This window comes from Odocoileus virginianus, chromosome 22, assembly GCF_023699985.2.
Source record: "Odocoileus virginianus isolate 20LAN1187 ecotype Illinois chromosome 22, Ovbor_1.2, whole genome shotgun sequence".
In the NCBI taxonomy this organism is placed as follows: Eukaryota; Metazoa; Chordata; class Mammalia; order Artiodactyla; family Cervidae; genus Odocoileus; species Odocoileus virginianus.
Genome location: NC_069695.1, coordinates 49,085,154 through 49,110,153, shown reverse-complemented (window position 1 = coordinate 49,110,153; position 25,000 = coordinate 49,085,154). Strand labels below are relative to the sequence as shown.

Below are 25,000 nucleotides of genomic sequence, written 5' to 3'. Positions count from 1 at the left end.
TATCAAGCCCATCCTTCAGGGATCAATGCGAAATTATTCCCCCAGGCACCATCTCTTCTTACTCCATAATAGTTTTAATTAAATAACGTAGCTGATGGGGCTTCTGCTACTTCCCTGGAGAGATTATTCACTACCCGATAAATCTCAATGTGAGAAAATTTTCCCTGACTTCAGCTATTTAACCAACTTACATTAAAAAAAAAAAAGTCTTCATAATCTGCCTAGAGAGAAAGACCCGTGTTCCATAGAAGATTGATAGAGAAAGCTTTCTAAGGACGACGATATTAGATGCAGAATTCACATTTAATAATTCTGTGAAGAGCCACATGTGTCATACCTGCTAGGCTTAGTGGGGCCAGTGAGGTTGGTGTCTGAGCATGAATTCTGTGAGCGTTTTTGTGCACCGTTTAACTACCAGAGTACTTAAGGAACTTAACATTCTCATTTCAGCAGATTACCTCTTAAGACCATATTTGTCCCATTTCTTGCCAGGCTACATGAAATCCTGTATGCTATTAATACCAACACTGACATTTGCAGAATAGTGTACCGAAGAGGCATGTCTGTGTATAGGATAGTTTCCTTCTTGACATAGAAAGACCCCGAGACTTCAGAAAATTTTAGATCATCTACCTAATCCATTCCACTAACAGAGAGAGTACATTTATTTCTCTTTACAAACTGGATGCTACAATTGAAAGTGGATGCACCTACCATTTTACATCTGAGAAGCAGCCAGGGATTCCACACTTGTCTCTGAGGCAAAGCTCAAATGAGATTATTTTGTGTCCCATTAGCTTGTGACACCACAATTCTCAAGTTACCTCCCTGCTATCTTTTAAGAAACATAGTTGCTCATTTAAATAAGTAAATAGCATATTTATTTAACATAGGACTTGCTACTTCTTCCTCCATTTTCCTGAAATCCTACAAATGTTTCCAGAAAGAATGAATATTTAATAAGATGGAAACATTTCTAATCAAGGCTGTTGTGTTTCTTTAAGCTGACACAGTGTTTGAATTTTTATTCTTAACACAGTCCTGACTGTTATGTTTTCAGTGAAAGTAGTACAACTGAAAGACAGGGCTAGTTATTATACCTTATTGTTCGAATGACACTTTGAGATGTTCTTCTTTTATTGGATGAATGTTGATAACAGTAATTTAAAGCATTGTAAGTCCTCTCTGAAGATATTGAAAAGACATTTACAGTTTGCTGTGAGGAGAAGGAGAAATGAGTAAGAAGGTCCTTATTTTTGAGAAGTTTATAATCTAAGATGGGGAAGTAGGTCCTATGCATTATTTAAACACATGGACCAAGTAACCGTGATGTCTGGTGGAAGTTGATGAGTAGCGGAGAACAACATGTGGGGGCTAGCTTAGCATTTGGGGTACCTTGTCTGCACCGACTGGGAATCTAGGTGTGATTCCAGGGGAAAATGCATCATAGGAAAAATCCCATAAAAGGGAAACACTCTTTGCATTTGGGGCAAATGAAAAATACATTCGATTACATGCGTAGAGGAAGGGCAGTGGTGGAAGGTGTGGCTTCGAACTTCTTCGGTGTTGAATAAAGTTTCCAAACTGTGGAAGTGGCACGTCAGTCATGATTGCAGCCATTTGGGACCATTACTGTGGCAGCTGCATGTGGGATCACTTGGAGGCAGGGCAGGGAGAAGCCAGCTGGGAGACTAGGAAGCAAGGGGAGGGAGTGTGCGTGGCCCACCAGTGTGGTCTTCACGGAGTCTCTGCTTACCTCCCTAAATCACAACCAGATAAAGCTTTCCCCTCCTCAGGTGCCTGCTTCCCGCCCCCTTCCAGCTTTCCTTCAGTATATAGTTATGGAATGTTGGCTGTGTGCCAGGGGCTGTATGAGGTTTGGGGGTACACAGAAATGTCCCAGTCTCTGATCTCCAACTTAGGGATCATTTGTAATGCCATTCAGTATGCAGAAGAGGTGCTGGTAGTGACAGGGTGGTGGGGGTAGCGGTGTGTGTGTGTGTGTGTGGACGAATGGTTGTTGGCGGGGTAGGGGGTCATTCAGAAAGCCTCAGAGAACAAAAGGTGCATGAGCTTACTCATAGAGGGTTAGAAACCTCTCAGGCTGGAGGATGGCCCTGTTTACAGGACCACCCTCCTGCTAGAGGAGCTCATGCTAATAGTCGTCGTTGCTCAGTCTCTCGGTCGTGCCCAACTCTTTGCGACCCCACGGACTGCAGCACGCCAGGCTTCCCTGCCCTTCACTATCTCCCAGAGCTTGCTCAAACCCACTTCCATTGAGTCAGTGATGCCATCCAACCATCTCATCCTCTGTCGAATCCTTCTCCTGCCCTCAACCCTTCCCAGCACCAGGGTCTTTTCTAATAAGTCAGCTCTTCACATCGGATGGGCAAAGCCCTGGAGCTTCAGCTTCAGCATCAGTCCTTCCAGTGAACACCCAGGACTGATCTCCTTCATGATGGACTGGTTGGATCTCCTTGCAGTCCAGGGGACTCTGAAGAGTCTCCTCCAACACAAAGCATCAGTTCATGTTCAAAGCATCAGTTGATGCTAATAGTACCAAAAGCAAATTGAGACGGTGTGCTTGGGTTCCAGGCTGCTGAGTAAAGCCAGCCTGTAAATTAGTTTAAATGGCTAGTAACCCCCAGGGGCAAGCCTGGAGGGGTGGAAAGCAGCAGAGAAGAAACTTGTTTTGTTTTCTGCAGGGGTTCCAGGTTTTGATTTGGACGGGGTGGGAGCAGTTTTCAGAATACTCGACTTGGAGCTGTGTGTGCAAGGCCTCCTTCGGGCTTAGAGCACAGCTTCTTAGCTGAGGGGCGGGAACGAGGGTTCACGCTGGTTCCATCCCTGTGTCACAACCGTACTCCATTCTAAGGGGTTCTACTTTATTTATTTTCTTCTAGGCAGTGAGGAGCCATTAAGAATTTTGATTAGTTGAACGGTTTGCAATGTAGAGAAACCAGACAGGAGTCTACAGGGGGTGAGAGGTGAGGGGGAAATACAGAGGCGGCAGTGGGCTGAGTCACATTCCCCCCAAATTCGTATATTGAGGCCCTGATCCCCAGTACCTCAAAAGGCGGCTGTATATGGAAATCGTCTGTAAAGAGAGAACCAAGCTCAGATGACGTCGCTGGAGTGGGCCTTAATCCAGTATGACTGCTGTTGCAGGAAGCGGACGTTAGGATGCAGACACACGCAAAGCCAGGGCATGTGAAAGCCCTGGGAGGAGCTGGCCAGCCATCGAGAAGCCCAGGAGGGCGGCCTCAGGAGGAGGATGCCCGACTTCCTGCCTCCAGCCTTGTGAGAGCGTAGATCTCTGTGGTTTAAGCCACCCCGTCCGTGGCAGAGTCACACAGAGGCTAGAGAACTAGGTCAGACAAGAGAGGAAAAAGAGTTACTCTGAGGCCACAGAGGGGGGGCTGAAGCACAGGGGGCATATTTAAGAGAGAGTCTCCTTTCCTTTTTGGTTCTTTAAGATGTATTTTTTTATTTTACTGGAGGATAGTTGCTTTACCGTGGAGTTAGTTTCTGCCGCCTAGCAGCCTGAGTCAGCTGTGTGTATACATACGTCCCCTCCGCGTGGGCCTCTCTCCCTCCGCACCCCATCCCACCCCTCTGGGTCATCACAGAGCCCCAGGTGGAGCTCCTTGTGTTTATAGCCGGTTCCCACAAGCTATTTTACACCGATAGGATATAGAGTCTCTTTCTAGTGTGCTGCTCATTATTTTGATTTCTTCCCTTCCCAAAGAGTCAAAACTTACATTTAAAAAAAACCAAAAGATCATTACAGCTGCCAGCACTTTGGCCCTGAAATTGCTGGGACACTGCGCCCCTGCCTGTGTGCTTTGTTAGGACCTTGTTCACCTGCCTCTCCTGGTTCTCACTGTTTCTCTATCCTGAGCTGTTTTTCCCGACACACACCCTCCCATCTCTCCCAGAATAGACACACACAGTGATTTCATAATCTGTGTCTGACATTCTCATATCAAAAGACTCTATTTCTAATGAGTTTCCCCCCCATTGCTGATTCTTCCTCTTACTGCTTTATTTCCTTAAGTACTTGGCTGTTTCTGATTGTGTGCTGCTCATTACTCTTCATAAAGCGTTGCTGGTTGTTCTCTGAATGCGGGGACCTTCATTCACAGAGGCGTTATCCTGGATTACTTTAGTCTTTGCAGAGCACGTGTGATGGGAATTTCGACTGAAAATTCACATGAGAACTGACTCGTGCTTCACAGCTACTCAAGGATCTTCTTTGTTTCCGTGGTCTCCTAGGCATGTGGATGAGGCCAGGTTTCCTTCTGGTTCATCCTCACCACAAGGGTGTGCCTCCCAGGCCTCTCAACAGGGGGTCTTCCCGATTCCCCCCCAGGGAGACCCTGGGCCGTGACACCCATGTCTCTTGCATCGTGTGAGGCTCAGAGTCGGAGCCCAAGTCTGCTGAGACTGGCCAATGTGCTTCTCCCACAGAGTGACCTCCCTAATTGCTTACGTGCTCCTAGATTGCTCCTGGTGGCTCCCATGTTGTCGGAAATTTGATGCTTTTAAGGTATTTTAGATCACGTAGCACACCTATTTAGTTTTTAGTAGGAGGCTGAGTGCTAATAATGGAGCCTTGTATTTTACTAGAAATATCTGCACCTCTAAAGAAATCAGTCCTGAATATTCATTGGAAGGACTGATGCTGAAGCTGAAGTTCCAATACTTTGGCCACCTGATGTGAAGAACTGATTCATTCATTGGAAAAGACCCTGATCCTGGGAAAGATTGAAGGCAGGAGGAGAAGGGGACAACAGAGGACGAGATGGTCCGATGGCATCACCGACATGATGGACATGAGTTTGAACAAGCTCCGGGAGTTGGTGATGGACAGGGAAGCCTGGCGTGCTGCAGTCCACGGGGTCACGAAGAGTCGGACACAACTGAGCAACTGAACTGAACTGAACTGACATTTCTAAAAAGTAAACTCACCCCCCAATCTGTTCTGCTTCCAGTCTCTGTCACTGGAGTCACCATCTCTGGTTCTTTTCTTTTTATCTTATTTTCTCTCATTCTTCTTATCTAAGAGGCTGGACTTTCAAAAGAGGTATCTCATCCTTGTATCTCTGTCCATATTGCGCTATTATTTCTCACCTCTATGTATTTTTTAAAAAGTTTACTCATAATCTAGATGTGTTTACGTGAAGGTCTGATCTGAGTAACATAGCCCATCATCTTCCCAGAAGGACAGCATCTGTTGCCCCGGATTTTGGATTCTGGACCTGCCAGGACTGTTTCCAGTTATCTGTGCTCTACCTAACCTCCTTCATTGTTGGTCACCCCCAGGTGAGGCAGGCAGTCTGTTCAGCCTCCCTGTTTCTGGGAATGAGCGAGGAATAACAAGGGAGCTGTGGAATGAATGTCGGCTGTGAAGAAGAAGGGGGATTCTGGAGTGGTGCCCAGTGTTCACCTGAGATCCCGGGCAGGCAGTGCTGTCATTTCCTGAACTGGGGTGCATGGGGTGAAGGGGAGGTCTGGGGTGGGGCTGAGTGGTTTAATTCTGGACATCTGAGTGAAGCCCTCTCTTGTAAGCAGGAGGATTTTGAGTCAGAGCCCAAGAGAGAAGCTGGGTTGGAGATGTGAACGCAGTGAAGCCCTGAGTATGCAGAACTTTGGCTGGTGATTCTTTTGCATCAGTAACCATAGTTTATTGAATGTTTATTACATGGCAGCCCTGGGCAGGGTTAAAGGCTTTCCATGGATTCTTTCATTTAATCCTTGAAATACCCATGAAGTAGATAGTCTTAATATAGAATTTTGAAAATGCGTTAAAACAGAAAGTGAAGGACAAACCATGAGAGTGTAGGGAGAAAAAGAACTTAGCACATAAGGGTGGCTTGGTAAGACAGTGTTAAGTGGACAGGAAAAAAGTATTTATTCCAGAGACAATTATGTGAAACAGAATGCCCTCTTCTGAATAACTTCCTGAAGTGTAAAGTTCTTTCCTGGGTGGTAAGTAGAGATTTGATTTTCCCAGGTGGCACAGCGATAAAGAATCAGCCTGCCAATGCAGGAGACGCGGGTTTGATCCTTGGGACGGGAAGATTCCCTGGAAGAGGAAATGGCAAGCTCCTCCTGTATTCTTGCCTGAGAAATCCTATGGACAGAGGAGCCTGGTGGGCTATAGTCCATGGGGTCACAAAGAGTCAGACACCATGATGAGCAACTAACTCTCACTTCACTTTCTTCTTATATAAAATAGAGTTTGGAGTACTTTGGGGTGTAGCTTTTTCCCTATATAATTTAATTATTCATATTAACTTCATTCTAAAAGATAAGTAGAGGAGATTTTTTTTACCCCCAAAGTTTTCTTTCCGTTGGGCTTTTATTAAAATGTATCTAACCACTTTTATGCATAATTCACAGCTTGCTAAGATACTTTGGTAATTCACCCCACTGGTTTGTTATTCACCACACAGAAAGGTTTAGTGTCATCCACAAGGATGAAATTTTGTTATGATATCTATTAGCACATTATTTGTGAATATATTGTGAGTTTAGTACACCAAGTTCCTAGACGCATTATTCATAATACCCAAAAGATGGAAGCAACGCAGGTCTCCAAGGAAGGATGAATGGGTAAGCAAATGTGGTAAAGACATGCAGTAAATGCTATTTATCCTTTAAAAAGGAAGGAAGTTCTTACACATGATATTATATGGATGAACCTTGAGGATATAATTCTAAGTGAAATAAACCAGTCACAAGACAGCAAATCCTGCATGATCCCTTTTTATGAGTTACCTAGAGCCATCAAATTCATAGAGACAGAAGGCAGTGGAGTGGGGGCTGGGGGGAAGGGGACTTGTTTAGTGGGTGTGGTACAGAGTTTCAGTTTTTTTTTTTTTGTTTTTTTTTTTATTTTATTATTTTTTTTAATTTTTATTAGTTGGAGGCTAATTACTTTACATCATTACAGTAGTTTTTGTTATACATTGATATGAATTAGCCATGGATTTACATGTATTCCCCATCCCAGTCCCCCCTCCCACCTCCCTCTCCACCCGATCCCTCTGGGTCTTCCCAGTGCACCAGGCCCGAGCACTTGTCTCATGTACCCAACCTGAGCTGGTTATCCGTTTCACCCTAGATAATATACATGTTTCAATGCTGTTCTCCTGAAACATCCCACCCTCTCCTTCTCCCAGAGTCCACAAGTCTGTTCCATACATCTGAGTCTCTTTTTCTGTTTTGCATATAGGGTTATCGTTACCATCTTTCTAAAGTCCATATATATGTGTTAGTATACTGTAATGGTCTTTATCTTTCTGGCTTACTTCACTCTGTATAATGGGCTCCAGTTTCATCCATCTCATTAGAACTGATTCAAATGAATTCTTTTTAATGGCTGAGTAGTATTCCATGGTGTATATGTACCACAGCTTCCTCATCCATTCGTCTGCTGATGGGCATCTGGGTTGCTTCCATGTCCTGGCTATTATAAACAGTGCTGCAATGAACATTGGGGTGCATGTGGCTCTTTCAGATCTGGTTTCCTTGGTGTGTATGCCCAGAAGTGGGATTGCTGGGTCATATGGCAGTTCTATTTCCAGCTTTTTAAGAAATCTCCACACTGTTTTCCATAGTGGCTGTACTAATTTGCATTCCCACCAACAGTGTAAGAGGGTTCCCTTTTCTCCACACCCTCTCCAGCATTTATTGCTTGTAGACTTTTGGATAGCAGCCATCCTGACTGGCGTGTAATGGTACCTCATTGTGGTTTTGATTTGCATTTCTCTGATAATGAGTGATGTTGAGCATCTTTTCATGTGTTTGTTAGCCATCTGTATGTCTTCCTTGGAGAAATGTCTGTTGAGTTCTTTGGCCCATTTTTTGATTGGGTCATTTATTTTTCTGGAGTTGAGCTGGAGGAGTTGCTTGTATATTTTTGAGATTAATCCTTTGTCTGTTGCTTCATTTGCTATTATTTTCTCCCAATCTGAGGGCTGTCTTTTCACCTTGCTTATAGTTTCCTTTGTTGTGCAAAAGCTTTTAAGTTTCATTAGGTCCCATTTGTTTATTTTTGCTTTTATTTCTGAAATTCTGGGATGTGGGTCATAGAGGATCCTGCTGTGATTTATGTCGGAGAGTGTTTTGCCTATGTTCTCCTCTAGGAGTCTTATAGTTTCTGGTCTTACATTTAGATCTTTAATCCATTTTGAGTTTATTTTTGTGTATGGTGTTAGAAAGTGTTCTAGTTTCATTCTTTTACAGGTGGTTGACCAGTTTTCCCAGCACCACTTGTTAAAGAGGTTATCTTTTTTCCATTGTATATCCTTGCCTCCTTTGTCGAAGATAAGTTGACCACAGGTTCGTGGATTTATCTCTGGGCTTTCTATTCTGTTCCATTGATCTATATTTCTGTCTTTGTGCCAGTACCATACTGTCTTGATGACTGTGGCTTTGTAGTAGAGTCTGAAGTCAGGCAGATTGATTCCTCCAGTTCCATTCTTCTTTCTCAGGATTACTTTGGCTATTCGAGGTTTTTTGTATTTCCATACAAATTGTGAAATTATTTGTTCTAGTTCTGTGAAAAATACCGTTGGTAGTTTGATAGGGATTGCATTGAATCTATAGATTACTTTGGGTAGTATAGCCATTTTGACAATATTGATTCTTCCAATCCATGAACATGGTATATTTCTCCATCTGCTTGTGTCCTCTTTGATTTCTTTCATCAGTGTTTTATAGTTTTCTATGTATAGGTCTTTTGTTTCTTTAGGTAGATATACTCCTAAGTATTTTATTCTTTTTGTTGCAATGGTGAATGGTATTGTTTCCTTAATTTCTCTTTCTGTTTTCTCATTGTTAGTGTATAGGAATGCAAGAGATTTCTGTGTGTTAATTTTATATCCTGCAACTTGACTGTATTCGTTGATTAGCTCTAGTAATTTTCTGGTAGAGTCTTTAGGGTTTTCTATGTAGAGGATCATGTCATCTGCAAACAGCGAGAGTTTCACTTCTTCTTTTCCTATCTGGATTCCTTTTACTTCTTTTTCTGCCCTGATTGCTGTGGCCAAAACTTCCAAAACTATGTTGAATAGTAGTGGTGAGAGTGGGCACCCTTGTCTTGTTCCTGATTTCAGGGGAAATGCTTTCAATTTTTCACTATTGAGGGTGATGCTTGCTGTGGGTTTGTCATATATAGCTTTTATTATGTTGAGGTATGTTCCTTCTATTCCTGATTTCTGGAGAGTTTTAATCATAAATGGATGTTGAATTTTGTCAAAGGCTTTTTCTGCATCTATTGAGATAATCATATGGTTTTTATCTTTCAATTTGTTAATGTGGTGTATTACATTGATTGATTTGCGGATATTAAAGAATCCTTGCATTCCTGGGATAAAGCCCACTTGGTCATGATGAATGATTATTTTAATATGTTGTTGGATTCTGTTTGCTAGAATTTTGTTAAGGATTTTTGCATCTATGTTCATCAGTGATATTGGCCTGTAGTTTTCTTTTTTTGTGGCATCTTTGTCTGGTTTTGGAATTAGGGTGATGGTGGCCTCATAGAATGAGTTTGGAAGTCTACCTTCTTCTGCAATTTTCTGGAAGAGTTTGAGTAAGATAGGTGTTAGCTCTTCTCTAAATTTTTGGTAGAATTCAGCTGTGAAGCCATCTGGTCCTGGGCTTTTGTTTGCTGGAAGATTTCTGATTACAGTTTCGATTTCCTTGCTTGTGATCGTTTTGTTAAGATCTTCTATTTCTTCCTGGTTCAGTTTTGGAAAGTTATACTTCTCTAAGAACTTGTCCATTTCTTCCAAGTTGTCCATTTTATTGGCATAGAGCTGCTGGTAGTAGTCTCTTATGATCCTTTGTATTGCAGTGTTGTCTGTTGTGATCTCTCCATTTTCATTTCTAATTTTGTTAATTTGGTTCTTCTCCCTTTGTTTCTTAATGAGTCTTGCTAATGGTTTGTCAATTTTGTTAATTTTTTCAAAAAACCAGCTTTTAGCTTTGTTAATTTTTGCTATGGTCTCTTTAGTTTCTTTTGCATTTATTTCTGCCCTAATTTTTAAGATTTCTTTCCTTCTACTAACCCTGGGGTTCTTCATTTCTTCTTCCTCTAGTTGCTTTAGGTGTAGAGTTAGGTTATTTATTTGACTTTTTTCTTGTTTCTTGAGGTAGGCCTGTAATGCTATGAACCTTCCCCTTAGCACTGCTTTTACAGTGTCCCATAGGTTTTGTGTTGTTGTGTTATCATTTTCATTCATTTCTATGCATATTTTGATTTCTTTTTTGATTTCTTCTATGATTTGTTGGTTATTCAGAAGCGTGTTGTTTAGCCTCCATATGTTTGAATTTTTAATAATTTTTTTCCTGTAATTGAGATCTAATCTTACTGCACTGTGGTCAGAAAAGATGACTGGAATGATTTCAATCTTTTTGAATTTACCAAGACTAGATTTATGGCCCCGGATGTGATCTATTCTAGAGTTTCAGTTTTGCAGGATGAAAAGTTTTGTGGACTGGTTACATAATGGTGCAGATATACTAACATTATGGAAATGCACACTTAAGGTGGTGAAAATAGTCACTTGGAAGTTATATAAATTTTATGACAGTTAAATATAAATGTAGAAATAGCATATATTAAATAGACAATAGTGAATTTAGTTACAGGATTAACTCATGGGCAGTTTCACTGCTAACAGTTTTCTGTTTAGAGAAATTCTCACTCTGGTTTGTGTGGCTTTTTGTCTTTGTGATGGTGAGAAGGAAAGTGGATCTGTTGGCAGAGGACTCTGGGTTCCGCGTCTGCCCTTCTTCCTAGTACTGCTGTGACATTGGGAAAGCCTTCCTGTTTACTGATCTTCCCTTTACTCATCTATAGAATGGGGATAATACTGTGTACCTAGGGGCATGCGTGTGCAAGTCCCTGTGTGGTCACAGCAGATGCTGGGTCCATGGTGGCCACATTGGCTTCCCTTTCCAGGCCCCCTGAAAGGTTGTATCTTCTTGTTCTGTGTCAAGAGCATTTCCACGGTGCTAGAGCTCTAACTTATATTCACTCAAAACTTTGATACAGTTCCATGTATTTTGGCATCTAGTATTACCCCTAAAAGTCTAGAAACTCTATTACCTTAGTGATTTTTAAAAATAAAATTTGAATGAGGCTTGAAACTTCTAATCCAGTTCTGAGGATATAAAGAAATACTATGTTGTAAAAAAAAAAAACCCAAAATTGACATGTGATACAATATTATTAATTAAAGTATAGATTTTGTTCAAATTTCAGAAACAAAATTTCAAAAGCAGATCAAAAAGCTTGATCCCAATGGAAAGATATCTATAAAGGCACTGCATGAAAATATACCTGTAAAGAGCATAATAACTCCTATTTTACAGGTTTATTGAGAGAGTTAAACCAGATAATATAAATACAATGTATAGAATTCAGTCAGTATTACAGCGGTACAGTGTAAAGTTCACTCAGTATTACCTATCATCACTAGTATCTGTTATATCTGCAAAGAATAAAGGTTCAGCACTAACGTGAGAACTGATGCTGGTCATTAAGTAAAGCACCTGATATATAATGAGCACTCAATAACTAATGGCTGAGTAAATGAATTACTGAGTCTAAAAGAAGAGACTATTTCCACAATTGCAGAGTAGGCAGTTACCAGTTGGCAGACAGCCCATCAGGAACTTGAGATGATGCGATGAGTGAGAAGAAATAGCTCCTGCCCTCATCCCCGTTATATGTTCGTAGGGGAGAAAAACAGGTGGTCTTAGGTGGTAGTATGATAGATGTTATGATGCAGAGCAATTTGTAGTATGATAGGTGCTCTGATGCAGAGAAATGCCAGAGGGGGCTGTCAGAGCCCTTAAGACTACCCTAGTTTATCCCATTGTTCAAGCAGGGGTATCTGATAGTGACGGGGGGTGGGTAGGAGTTGGCCGAAGAGGGAGCCTAGTAGGCATGTCCCCTGTGTCAGGAGCAGCATGCACAGAGGTCCAGAGAACAAAGAACGTGTGCGGTGTTAGAGATGGGAGCCCATGGTCCTGGAGGGTCAAGTGTGAGGTGGGGTGAGGACAGGTCCGTGGGCGAGGCAGGCAGGGACCAGACACGACGCGGTTCAGTGTGCTGGGCGGGGATGGGGGGCGGCTGAAGGGGAGGGGAGTGGACTGGGCCTGGCCGGGAGGGGTGTGCACGGGAGAGAGCCTGCAGGGAGCACGGGCTGGAGGCTACCGTGGTGACATAGCGGGGCAGGTGTGACCGGCCTCGAACAGGGCGATGGGTGTGGAGAGCAGGGGACATGCGTGACAGATGTTTAGGAGGTAGGACCGACGGGATCCAACACCTGATTGCATGGGTAGGGAGATTCAGAATGGCTCTGGGTTTCTGAAAGCCGGGAGAATGGGAAGGAGTCAGTTTAGAAAGGGGAATGTGGCTTTGCAGTATCTGTGACTAGAAAGTGGAGAAAGAAGTTCTGGAAACCTAAATCAGTGCATCCGTCGGTGCTCCTTTGCTATGTCACTGTTTACTTAGGAAATTCTAGGAGGCAAGCTGGACATTCTTTCTGTTTGGAGAACACTGCCATTTCTAGTTGCCATAGCATCGCTGGCTTGTGCAGGTAGCACTAGTGGAAAAGGACCCACATGCCAGTGCAGGAGAGGTCAGAGATGGGGGTTTGATCCCTGGATCGGGAAGATCCCCTGGAGGAGGGCGTGGCAACACACACCAGTATTCTTGCCTGGAGGATCCCACGGAGGATCCCAGAGGAGCCTGGTGGGTTATGAACCTCAGGGTTGCAGAGTTGGACATGCCTGAAGCAATTTAGCATGCATGCATGCATGCATTAAGGGCTGTTCCCATACGTTCTCCCTGTTTTCTGGACAGGGAGCCTCAGTGAAGTCAATTTCATGATGTATCTAGACTTCCCCTGTTAGATGGTGCCTACTGGAAAGATACTTGTTCTGAAGCATGGCACCCATTCGTAAATATCATGCACATTTTGTCAAATAAGTTGGGTCTAGCATCTGCAGAGAAACTTTGAGTGGAGGAGAAACTATTCCTGGAGAGGTCATTTCTCTGTTCAGTTCCTGAGTTAGGTCAGTGCTCATCATTTCTTTAAAGTAACCTGTTACCTCTCTGTTCTAAGGGGGAAATTTGGAAATTCCCTAGTGTAATAGCTTGCCCCAGAAAGATGGAATCAGATCATTTCTTAAGTGTCCTTATCCTCATTCTCTTTTTGTTCTCTCGAAAACTTGTGTGTGCTAATTTCAAATGCCATCAAGTTTCTGTCACTCACTTTCTCTCTTTGATGTATTGTAAAACTTTTTGGCGTTTATTCCGTAGTCTTTTGCATGGTGTTTTTCAAATACTCTTTTGGCCTCATTACTCATTTGGGTAACGGGCTCATCACTCTGGGCTTCATCACTCTTGGCTGAAGGGTCTGTCTTTGGGTGAGAGCTTCATCCATCTGTGGCAGTTTCACTTTGCCAGTCCAGCCAGGACTGGTTTTGTTTCAAACACCCAGCCCTTTAGACTGCAGGACTTATTTCCCCCGGGCTTTCAAAACCGTGTTTTTCAGTAGTCTCGGGGTTTCTTTTGGGATTTTTACCCTTTCAACTCTATCTTTTATTTTTTTAACCAGGAAATGTGCATTTTGTTATCATTTCTACTTATGCAGAATTTACAGTTTTCTTTTTTTTTAAATTTGCTTTCTAGTTAGAATTGCCTTTAGTCATTTGGATTGCGATAGGTGTTTCAAAGTGCATAGCATGTATTTATTCCCTTTCACAATGTGATATAAATTTCAAGGTATTTTTATCTTCTGTGGACACATGGATCAGTTATATGTATGACCCAAATTCAGAGCATCGATAGCTTTTTCATAGGGGGAATTCACGATACATTTAAGGAGTCCACCAGTTTAGCTTTTCATGCCTCTTCCATTTTGCATAATATCTTCCTCTAAGTTTTATAATATTGGCTAGAAGGTCCAAAGAACAACCCAAGTTCAAGAAGATAGACCTTAAAGCTATTTATTTATAACTTTGTTAGTGAAACGTTGTTTATGCCACCTACCTATATAAGCTTACTTCCTTTTTGTGTTTTCTTTAACATTCAGCATTATATCTTGATTCACTTTTACCATTTTGAGTTTCTCAGTTAATACTTTCACTTCAAAATGACTTAAAGGAAAATATAAAAATAGAATATTTTTTCACATAATGGTCTCTCCAGTGAACAAGATAAAATGCCGATACTACTTACTTTCAAAAAAAGAAAAAGAAAACCAAGAAGTTAGTGCCCACTTTGTAATTTGATGTTTCTGTAACATTTGCCTATTCAGACGATTTCTGTGTATGCTGTTCTTTTATAAACGATGCTTTATCTGTCTCCCAGAAACATTTTCTTTTGTCCGAAGGCAAAATATTCCATTAATTTTTGAGTAACCTCTTTCCACCCCAAATCAGACATGTCGCTTCAATCAAGCTTGTCAGTTTCTTGTAAGTTTTCTATTAATCACTGAATTTCCTTAGACTCCAGGATAGGTGGAGATAAAGTTATGGATTTCTATTGGTCAGTTCCCGACTGGGGTGGGGTCCATGGAGACTTCACTCGGGACCTCACATTTTAAGAAAGGTGGAGATAAAGATGGATTTCCATTGGTCAGTTCCCATATCGGGGTGGCGGTGATGGAGACTCCACTTGGGGACCGCACATTTTAAGAAAGGCCAGAGCAGATGGGGGCAAGGCAGAGGTATAGGAGAGTGTTTTGCAGCTGCTAGTAACAGACTTGAAATATCATGTGTTTGGTGGGATATCAGTCAAAGCCAGGGTCCTCCTGTAGGAACCAGCCCCTCATCCTGCACCAGGACCCCTCCTCTCCAACATTAGGCCATATTTTGCTATTTCGTTACCGTATTTCTGCTCCAAATCTGCTGTCAATGCCTCTCACTCTCCCATCTCCCACCTTGCATATATTTGGGGGTGGAACCATAGAGGGCTCCTCCCTTCCCGTTTCAGCACCGCGTGCCCCCAGTTTCGCCTGGGTCTGAGTGTTTTGACTTGATGGGATTTGGGCAGAGCAGAGGGTGAGGTGGGGGTCGCGAGGGCAGAGAGGCGGAGCGGCGGACGGTGCTGGACTGTGGGTCTGCGTGGCGGAGGTGGTCACCGCCAGATTTACAACTGGGGAAGACTGCGCTCTCGGAAGAGAGGCGGGTGTCTGTCTCCACGGCCCGGGCGTGAATAACAAATGCTGTTGAGGATGACGGTGACTGGTTGTCTGAAGATAAGAGGAGGACACGTACAGCCGATCGACACTGCACGCGGGACATGGCGTTTTTATGCAAAGGGCTCCAGGATCAGTGGTTTATAGATGTCAAAGCAGGAGCTGTGACGTGCTGTAAGATACACACCTACTATTCTGGTCCATCAGAAAGCCCTTGGTTCTTTCTGTTAATCACATTACGGATTCAAATACTGTGGCTTCCATAGCCACGACTTTGTTGCCTTATATTGAAAGTGAGAAGGATAAAAATAGGGCCATTAAAACATAGGGTGGTTTTGAGATTCAATGAAACACTCCCCAGAGAGTGTCACATCTCAGGTCAAGGCCCAAGTACTGAGTACATGTTAAATATTATTTTTGCTTATTGGCCAAAATTACCACATCAAAGGGGCTTCCCTGGTAGCTCAGCTGGTAAAGAATCTGCTTGCAGTGCAGGAAACCCTGGTTTGATTCCTGGGTGGGGAAGATCCCCTGGAAAAGGGATAGGTTATCCACTCTAGTACTCTTGGGCTTTTCTGGTGGCCCAGGCTGTAAAAGAATCGCCTGCAAGGCAGGAGACCTGGGTTTGATCCCTGGGTTGGGAAGATCCCCTGGAGGAGGGCATGGCAACCCACTCCAGTATTCTTGCCTGGAGTATTCCATGGACAGAGGAGCCTGGCAGGGTATGGTCCATGAGGGCACAGAGTCAGACACGACTGAGCCAGTGGGCACAGCACAGCATACCACATCAAGGAGGATGTGCCAAAGTTGTTTTCTTTTGAGGGAAGAGTTAAGAGTAGTGCTGTATAGAGTGAGAGATGCAGAAGACATATACTCAGGAAAGTAAAAGAGAGAAGAGATAAGATTCATCAAATAAGATAATAAGAAAAGAAACAGATGCCTTAGGAGGACGATAAGGGCTTCTCGGGGCATCCTTTCATCTCATGTCTGAATGGACATTTGAAAGTATCAGGGGAGTGTTTTCTTTCTTTCTTCTTTTTCAAGAAAAAATAGATAGAGATCATCAGAAGGATACCATGTCACAAAGGCTCAGAAGTGGCATGCAGGAAGTCAGTTCTTTTAACACCTCTCAGAGCAAAACTGCGGAGAAGGCAATGGCAACCCTCCCTGGTATTCTTGCCTGGAGAATCCCAGGGACAGGGGAGCTGGGTGGGCTGCCGTCTGTGGGGTGGCACAGAGTCAGACACGACTGAAGCGACTTAGCAGCAGCAGCAGCAGCAAAACTGAGGCTATGACGAATGCTGATTACACACACATACTGAGTGTAAAAATCTTCCCTGGTGTTCTCATGGATACAGAAGGCATATGCATGGTTCATGCCCTGAGTAGGTTTCTGCTGTAGTTGATGAACCATTCAACCATTCATCACAGAAGATGAAGTTAGATCTCTAATTCCTTGGGAATGACTCATTGCAAAATGTTATTTTGTAGTTACCTTTTGTTTAAATATCAAGAAAATATACTTTTTCATATTACTCAGTGAATCAAACGTAGGACTGTTTCTAGTTGAGATGATAAATGTTTTGAGTCACAGCTTTCTGGAAAACATTTTATTTCATACCGATTAGCCTGACAGCCTAATTTTTTACCTTTTATTTTTAATTTTTTCAGAAGGTGTATTCCATTTTAGAGTTGAAATAACATTTGGGGAGAGGGAACGTGGAGACGGGTGGATGGTCAATGCCATACTAAATTACTCCCTGAGGCTAGCATATTGGTAACTTCTATTATTTAAAATCGGTTTGGGTTTATTTATCTTATATGATTTTATAAGTAAGTAAGCACTAAATTAATCTTTTCCTGAAATATGCAGTGAGGTTTTGGGTTTTATTTGTGGTGTATCACAACTCACAAATCATCATCTTGGTGGTTATTTCTGGTAGCTTGAAGCCACCAGCGATTTATTTTTATGCATTGCCTAGATACCTAATTTAAACCCATGAGTGAATTACTTTTGCTGTTGAATACAGTTGATTCTATTGACAGGCAAAAAAGATGCTTCATTCTCCTATCTGTTGCTCTACACAGTAGACCTCTGAAATGAAATAGACGACTATGATAAACCTCACCTTGATTGCAGCACATTAGGGAGTATTCATAATCACCACGGCCAGCTCAATCCTGTGATTAGATGCTGACCCCCCGATTGTACTGCTTTTTGTTTTGTTTTTAAAAGGCAAACCCATAAATGTGATAAATGTAATTTCAAGATAATGGAGTTAGGAAGCCATCAGTGAAGGCAATTTTAGAGGAAAATGGAAAGTGTAAAATGATGACTTTAAAATATTTAAAATGATAAAGGTGGAAATTAAATTGCAGACTTTGGAGGAAAATCTCTACCATGCAGGGGAAATGGAAGTCACCCCTAATTTAGAGGAAGTGTTTATAGCAAGATAGAAAAGCTGGGGAGATGGCAAATGCAGGGTTTAGGTATAACCATTTTAATTAGTTTCTGCTTTTAAAAAAATGACACATAACAAGAGGACATACACATTCCTAAGAGACATATTTATCTAAGTTCTTCAAGGCTGCAAACTGTGTTTGAGAACTAACTGTAATCTGAAAAAGAAATGTTACTTTTTCCTAGTTCATGTTTGCTTCCAGTGTTCAGACGTTTTAATGTGGCGTTTGGGTGAATTCTAACATGTGGAGAGACATGGCAAAGAGAAAGTACCCAGGGTCTTTGGTCAGTGATATTAATAGTGGATTCATTTATTGGACTAAAGAGTATATTGCACAGGCTACTTGATCAGTTCCTACAATGCCTAAGCTTGTCTGTATATTTTCAGTTACTAGGCAACTGAGGTAGGGCTTCCCTGGTGGCTCAGTGGTAAAGAATCTGCCTGCCAATGCAGGAGACACAGGCTCGATCCCTGGTCCCGGAAGCTCCCCCCAGCCGTGGAGCAGCTAAGCCCCTGTGCCAGAACTACTGAGCCCCCTCTCTAGAGCCCAGGAGCCGCAGGAGAACCCCCTGCAGTAAGAAGCCCGTGCACCCCAAGTGGAGAGCAGCGCCTGCTCGCCACATCAGTGGCTAAGACCAGCACAGCCAACCGCAGACACATAGACAGAATTATAAAAATTAAGGGAGCAGTGATTCTGAACCCCGTTAGAGTTGGTGTTGCCTTTCATCATCAATACTTTAGGAATCCCTTTCACTATTTTCAAATTATATTCTTAGATAATAAAACCTACCTACACAATCCATTTTAACAGAGTGAACTTAGTGCTTTAAGCATAATTTCAAGGAGAAGTAACAAGAAATTAATTTATAATAAGATAGTATATACTTTTTATACTGTTCATGGGTTCTCATGATCAAACCAGTCCATCCTAAAGGAAATCAGTCCTGAATATTCACTGGAAAGACTGATGGTAAGGTGAAGCTCCAATACTTTGGCCACCTGATGCAAAGAACTGATTCACTGGAAAAGACCCTGATGCTGGGAAAGATTGAAGGCAGGAGGAAAAGGGGATGACAGAGGATAAGATGGTTGGATGGCATCACTGACTCGATGGACATGAGTTTGAGCAAGCTCCAGGAGTTGATGATGGACAGAGAGACCTGGCGTGCTGCAGTCCTTGGGTTTGCAGAGAGTCGGACTTGACTAAGCGACTGAACTGAACTGAGGCTACACTTTAATGCATAAGTATTAAGCCTTTCTTATGTGAAAAGACAAAATAAAGTGGTCAAATGTGTCCGCTCCGTTTAGAATCACTGTGAACCATGACTTCATGTGCCACCTAAGACGCAGTTACCTTGAGTGGTGTTGCCAGCAACAATTCTGTTTTCAAAATGAGCAACTCGTGGTGAGGGTCTGATACTTCAAAGTGAAATCCACTCTGATTCAAACTGACCAGAAATAGAATTCCTAAAAGTGTCAGGATGTGTTAAAAGGGTTCAGAAATATTTCGTGGGCTTTTTTCTTGTATCAGTTCATTTTCAGATGAATCAGGACCTCTTACATTATTAATTGTAATCCCTTTGAATGTTGTTGGGTTTTGTCTCAGAACTCAGAACATCGTCTTAAATATAGTAGGTCCTCATTTGATGGTTATTTATGTGTTAGTTACTTTAGAGTGTGGACATTGCTATTTTATTGGGAGTAACAGAATGACAGCTGAATGCAACTGAAATGGTTTTGGTTGTCATTCTCAATTAGAAAAAGGGCCAAACGCTGGCCTCTCTTGGCCTTTCTTCTCTTTCCAATTTCTTTTGGTAGGACTTCTTTTCTAAACGAGCAATAAATAGGACCTGGCAGAAATACTGAACTCTACAGCTCTGCAGGGAGAAAATCGGAAGAGCCCTTGCTAAGGAACTGCCAACCACAGGTTCAAATCGAAATAAAAGGATTTTGCCCTGGGTCCATGAACGTCATGAATATATTGATACAGGGTGTATCCTGTGAGCTTCATTTCTCATGGTGGTAATGAACCAAGTCCCATTGCTGCTTCTCATTGCCGCCGGCACTAGTAAGAGGTGGTTGACAGGGAACAGTCAGGGAAGATGTCGTCCAAGTCCTCACGGGCTCAGCAATGCAGAGTGCTCAGTGCATGGTCCCCTCGCAGACTAAGGGCTGCACAGCTGTTTTGAATGTGGTGCGCAGAATCCTTTTGTAGAAAGGATTTCAGAGCCAGAAAACGTCTACTTCCTGATACAATATTTACAGACCCAACTCTGGGACAGTATTATAAATAATAGACACTTTTGATCACTGCTCTGAAATAACGCTCAGAAAATATGAATACAGTAACACAGCTTTCCAAATTTTGGAAATGTCCTCTAATAACCGTGAGGTATTTTTCACAAACTTACTTTGTTTCCAGAAACTTCATTGGGATCACTCGGGATTATAGAGAAGGTCGAGAAGATCCGGCCCAGGGATGAGAAGGCGTGAGAGGCCAGTTTCTTCCTTGCACCCTTTGATGAGAAGTGTCTTCTTTCCTTCCTCTTTCTCCCTATGGGGTGGTCTGTCACCCTCCGTCATCCTCTTGGCCTATCTGAGTTCTCGCCTGTTTGCTTTGGCCTGGTTCTTTGCTCAGTAACAAGCATTTGACTAGGACTCCTGGGCCTTGGAAGACGCGTTCTGTATCCGCAACGCCTTTTCCTGCCTCTGAGATCCATGCTGGCAGAGGGACCACACCCTCCTCCTTCTCAGCTGTCACTGGCGCTCACCCCGCTCTTGGAATGTAGTGGTAAATGCTCTCTGGTTGTCACTCAAGAGCAAGATAGATGGAAGTTTACCAATTTAAAGGTGATCTTTAAAAAAATTCACACTTTATGCATGAGCATGTGTGCGTGTGTGTTAAGTCACTTCAGTCGTGCCCAACTCTTTGTGACCCCATGGACTGTAGCCCGCCAGGCTCCTCTGTCCATGGGATTCTCCAGGCAAGAATACTGGAGTGGGTTGCCATTTCCTTCTCCAGGGGATCTTCCCGACCCAGGGATCAAACCTTTATCTCTTATGTGTCCTCCTCTGACAGGTGGGTTCTTTACCACTGGTGCCACGTGGAAAAACCCACAAGCACAGATTAGTGAAATCTGTTATGAATATATGCATGAATAGATTAATCTATGCATTAATCGATGCATGAAGTGCGTTAATCTATGCATGAGCATGGATTAAGGAAATTCTGAATTTGTTCTGCAGGTAGTTTTCCGTTTTAGGAAATAAAATATTTTATTGGAACGTAATTGCTTTACAGGGTTGTGTTAGTTTTTCTGCTTTACACAAAAGTGAATCAGCTGTATGTATACTTAAACCCCCTCTCTCTTGAGCTCCCCTTGCGTCCTCAATGCCCCTGACCCGGTCATGCAGAGCGCTGAGCTCCACTCCTGTGGTATACAGCAGGCTCTCGCTAGCTGTCTGCTGCACGTGTGGTAGCATCTATACATCCATGCTACTCTCTCAATTCGTCTCCCTTTCTCCTTCCCCTGCCGTATCCACAAGTCCCTTCACATCTGCATCCCTTTTCCTCCCCTACAAACAGGCTCATCTACACTATTTTTCTTTCCATATGCATGCATTATTATACAATTATTTGAAATAGTAAACACTTTTGTTCGTCTTCCGATTGCGGCCAAGCCAGTCCTTCCACTTTCAGAAATGAGAAATTTAAATGGAAAAATGATCCGATCTGTGATCTGTTGAGGATGTCAGATCCTTTAAGCATGTTTATTTAAGGACTCATTCTGTGGTCAGAGCTCTGCCATTCTATGTTCTGAAACACCCTGTTCTTTTTTCTTTCTGTGATATCTTTGCTAATCTCCAGATCTCTCTCACTCTCTCTCTTTTCTCCACTGCTTTTGAAAATGTCATATGGTGAAGGCTGGGAAGATGTCTTTATGAATCTGGGTAAGATGCTGCTGGTGAAACTGGGCCAACCAACCACGGGGCAGAGGATCCCATCCCATCAGGCCTGGGTAAGGGTCCCTCTCGGTGTGTAGGTTCCCAGGCAAAGCAGGTTCCAGCCCCCTGGGCGGTCCCAGTGAAGAGTGGCAGCTGCTGGCTGTTAGGGAGAAGCATGCAGGGGTGGGTGCACCCCCACAGCGTCTAGAGGGCCCGGGGGTTTGCAGGGAGTGCTGAAGCCTTGTCCGTGTCCACGTCGAGCATGGCCCCTTCTCAAGTCTACAGAGCTCCCTGCAGTGCAGGGCTGTTTGGAGCTCACTGCTTGGAGACCCCCAAGCATTAAAGCAGGTTTTTCCGTTTTCCCCTTCATCACTTGCCTTTATCTGTTACGCAGGACACGGATGTCTGAGAGTTGAAGCTCCCCAGAAGCCGTCTCCTTTCTTAGTGATGGCCCCATACATAATAAGATATTTTTCCCAAGTTAAAGAGGCTTATATTCAGATATTCAGAAGAGAGCTGTGAGAGTGAATATTCAGCTTGCTTTTCTTTAAATGCTGCTGCTATTATTAACTGGAGATTTTTGCAAAGCCACAGGAGATGAAAGGGCAGCAAGTTTCTGTTTCCTTATTTAAAATGTCTTCTGTTTCATAGATCTTGTCTTCTGGCTGTAGGATTTTGCAGAAATTGCTTTCCAGTTTCTCAGAGAAATTTGAATTCGATAGGAATCCTGTTGGTAAAGATTGTGAACACCCGGTTTTTCTGAGCAGTGTGTTTTAAAGACTGGGTTTTACAATTCAGTTAATTTTGTTACATCGTTTCCTTCTTTGGCAGCTGAAGTAGGTAAGTCCTCAGACACATTTATATGATGTCACACACATTATTTATTGATGAATTGTGGGGATATAAATTGTGTTGTTTCTTCTGTGCCCCTTTTAGCTTTATATCAATAAAATGCTCCTTAGTCATTTCTCATGTCGTTCATCAGAAATTCTTTTTATTTGTTCTGCACAAAGCCAACTGAAAATACTGAAGAAATGTAATGAAGTAGTTACTAAAATAAATATTGTAAATAGTGATGTGCCAGAAAATGCTAAATGAGGGAAGAAATTGAACACAGGGTAGATGCCATGAAACTTAATCAAGCATCTGCCTTTCATGTCCTCAGCAGATTTTCTTAGGGCGAATAACTTTGCATTTGGTCAAAGAGCCTTTGAGAGATCTTGGTGAGCCCAGAGTCAGCCTACAGAGTGGCTTTTGGTTGGCTTGAAGTCAAAATGACACTTTTTCTATCCCAGGGTTTTTGTGAACATGGAGCCTCAATGGGCAATTTCTAGAAGCTCTGTTTTCCTAAGACCTGGTTATGTGTCTGTTCACTGACTCAGAACTGTGCCTTATTTGTCTTTTTTTAAAAATTGAAGTACAGTTGATTTACAATGTTGTGTTAGTATCAGGTATATAGTAAAGTGATTCAGTGATACATATATTAATATATATGTGTAGCAGATCTATGCATTGTTTTTCAGATTCTTTCCATTTAGGTTGTTACAAGATATCAAATATAATTCCTTGTGCTATGTATGCAGTAGGTCCTTGTTGTTTGGTTTGCACTTCTCTAATAGCCATGTTGAGCATCTTCTCATGTGCCTTTTGGCTATGTATGACTTCTTTGGACAAATGTCTATTTATTAGTAGACCTTCTGCCCATTTAAAAATGTTTTTTTATATTGAGCTGTATGAACTGTTTGTATGTTTTGGCAACTAAGCCCTTCTTAGTCACATCATTTTCAAATATCTCCTCGCATTCCATAGGCTGTGTTTTTCATTTCGTTTATGGTTTCCTTTGCTCTGAAAAAGCTTATAAGTGTAAGTCCCATTTACTTATTTTTGCTTGTCTTTCTTTTTCCTTGGAAGATTGACCTCATAAAACACTGATACGATTTATGTTAAAGACTATTTTTTGTATATTCTCTTCTAGGAGTTTTATGATGTCACGTCTTATATTTAAGACTTTCAGCCATTTTCAGTTAATTTTTGTGTATGGTGTGAGGGAATATTCTCACTTCATTGATTTGCGTGTGCCTTACTTTATGTCAATATTCAGGGATCTTTGTTGAATGAATGAATGACAAAATCGGTAAAACGTCCTTGCCTCTCATCCATCATCCTGCTTACGTCTCCCGCCACCCCTTCCTGCACCCACAGGCGCCCCCCTCCCCTCTCTGCTCTCTGGGGGGCACCGTGGCCGGTGGGGGGCTGGCTCCTGCTTCTTCTCTGTCCTCTGCCGCTGCAGGTCTGCTCCAGGCCACTCACCTGGGGGAGCCTGCCTCCTTTCCTTCCATGCAGAGAGCAATCTAATGGACGATTTCACACTAATGTGTGGGTGCCTGCCAAGAGCAGAGGTTGTTACGTGCATTTTAACAAGGACAAGTAAAGAAATCGATTTCTAATTATAGGATGTAAGGCATCATAAAATAAGACTTTTAGAAGCGAGGTCCTCCTGGGAGCCTATTTTGCCTTTGTGCAATTCAGCCCAGTCGCAGAGTGGAGAGCAAAACTCGGGAGTATCATGTGTGGTCCCTTCCCGGAGATGAGGGCCAGGGCCTCAGCCCTGGCTGAGGGTGGCTCTGTGAACGCCCCCTTCTGTGCCATCTGCCCTCTGGGAGACTCATCTCTGATCCTCGGTCAGAGTTGGCACTCGTCATGCGTCTAATGCTGGTGCATAATAAGGACTCACCCAAGGTTTGTTATTTTGCTTTAAAATATGTTAGAAATGTTTAAAGTATCTGAGACCAAATGTTTTAATGTAGTCTAGACAATTCACTAACACAATTTAGTGTCCAGTGGCATTAGTGGTAAAGAATTCGCCTACCAGTGCAGGAGATGTAAGAGACGCGGGTTCTATCCCTGGGTCAGGAAGATCCCCTGGAGGAGGGCGTGGCAACCCACTCCAGCATTCTTGTCCGGGGAACCCCATGGACAGCAGAGCCTGGAGGGCTGTGGTACGTGGGGTCAGAGAGAGTCAGGCATGACTGAAGCGACTTAGCACACATACATGGAAGGGTATGATTAGAGTTGGTGTTAATCTTTTGATTCTTTTTCTGGAAAACTCTGCCATGCAAACTCTACATTAAATTTCCAAATCTGGGGTGGTGGTGGTGGGGGGGTGGTCAGTTGTTAACATTTTAGCAGAAAACAAGCCAACGTTCCTGGGCACTATTGTCATTTTTGGTTTTACAAGACCTCAGAACTAGACTATTTCTAATTCTTACATCCTGTGGGTCATTTCATTTTCTAGTTGGGAGAAATTGCAATGTATGTTCCAAAGTTAAACTATTTCAACAGACCTTATGGTACTGACTTAAA

At 42.7% G+C, this 25,000-nt stretch overlaps 1 protein-coding gene across 5 annotated transcripts in view; it reads left to right on the top strand.

The window, feature by feature from the left end:
- The window catches only part of CD226 (CD226 molecule), an 80,957-nt gene that overhangs the window by 16,134 nt on the left and 39,823 nt on the right, over positions 1-25,000 (top strand). The window lies entirely within an intron of this gene.